This window comes from Rhincodon typus, chromosome 2 (assembly GCF_021869965.1).
Source record: "Rhincodon typus isolate 14 chromosome 2, sRhiTyp1.1, whole genome shotgun sequence".
In the NCBI taxonomy this organism is placed as follows: Eukaryota; Metazoa; Chordata; class Chondrichthyes; order Orectolobiformes; family Rhincodontidae; genus Rhincodon; species Rhincodon typus.
The window spans coordinates 49,410,667-49,412,269 of NC_063333.1; positions in this window are offsets into that span (position 1 = coordinate 49,410,667).

Here is a 1,603-nt window from a genome sequence, read left to right on the forward strand (position 1 = left end):
TGATGCTGCTTGGCCTGCTGTGTTCACCCAGCTCTACACCTTGTTATCTCTGCATTTTTGTTTGTTTGTTGCAATCCACTAACTGAAACAATTGCAAGATGCACGCAATGATACAGTGCATAAGGAGGATATTTGGCTCATTGTGCTTATACCTGTATATTGGAAAGAGCTATCTCATCAGTCGCAGTCCCCTGTTCTTTCCCCTAGGCACTGTGGTTGTATTTACCCTTTCAATTATGTTTCCAAATCTCTCTTGAATATGACTGTTGAATGTCCTGTCACCTACATTTTCGCTAATCATGTCATGCATTCCAGTTCACAGCAATGTGCTATGTACAAGAAAGTTCCTCGAATTCGTCTTTTTTTTTTTGCTGGCCATAAACTTGTGGTTTCTCTTATTACTAAACCTTCTGATTGATTTATTGTCACATGTACCAAAATACAGTGAAAAGTTTTATTTATGAGCGGTGCAGGCAGATCATAGTAAGCAAAGGATGTACGGATCAAAAAGAGTTAGACAGAGGAATACAAGTTGCGTTGCACAGGGTGTGCACTAGGTGTGATCAATGTTAGCAAAATCAGCTTTATTTGAGGCTAGAGAGTCCATTCGTCAGTCTGATAACAGCTGGGAAGAAGCTGTTCCTGAACCTGCTTGTGCGTGTGTTCAGGCTTCCGTATCTTCTGCCGGATGAAAGAGGTTGTAGGAGATCATTACCGGGGTGCGATGCGTCTTTGATGTTGGCAGCCTTTCCGCAGCTGTGAGCCGTGTAAATGGAGTCCATGGATGGAAAGTTGGCTTCGTGATGGTCTGGGCTGTGCACACCACCTTCTGTAGTTTCTTACGGTCCTGGGCAGAGCAGTTGCCATATCAGGCCGTTATGCACCCGGACAGTATGCTTTCAACGGTGCATCTGTAGAAGTTGGTGAGGGACCTTTATGGACATGCCAAATTTCCTGAACTGCCTGAGGAAGAAGAGGTGTTGTGCCTTCTTGACTGTCACATCTACGCAGGAAGTCCAGGACAGGTCATCAGTTATTTTCACTCTGAGGAACTTGATACTCTTCACTCTCTCAATCTCATTTCTGTTGATGTAGATGGGGGTGTGTTCTCCTCCTTTCATTGTGAAGTCAATGATCAGTTCTTTAGTCTTGCTGATGTTCAGAGACAGATTGTTTTCATTGCACCATGTCACCAAGCCTTCTATCTCCATTCTGTATTTTGACTTGTTGTTAGACATCTGTCCCATTACGGTGGTGTCGTCAGTGAACTTGTAGATGGTGTTCATTCGGAATTTGGTGATATGATTGTAGGTGTAAAGGAAGTACAGTAGGGGGCTGAGGATGCATCCTTCTGTTACTAGAAACTGTTTGTCCTTCCTGTTATCGAAACCAGTTATGATTTTGAAAATCTTTTATCTCGACCTCCTCCACTCAACAGCCTCGGCTTTGCAATGTCACTGAAGTCCACCACTCTTGGTACAATTTTAATTAAATCTGTTTAACTCGTCCTCTTCCGCTCCTTTTGCAAGGTCTTTGGCAATTTTTTTTAAACAGTGTGATACGAAGAATAGGACGCGGCTACTCCAGTGAAGGTGTAATTGGT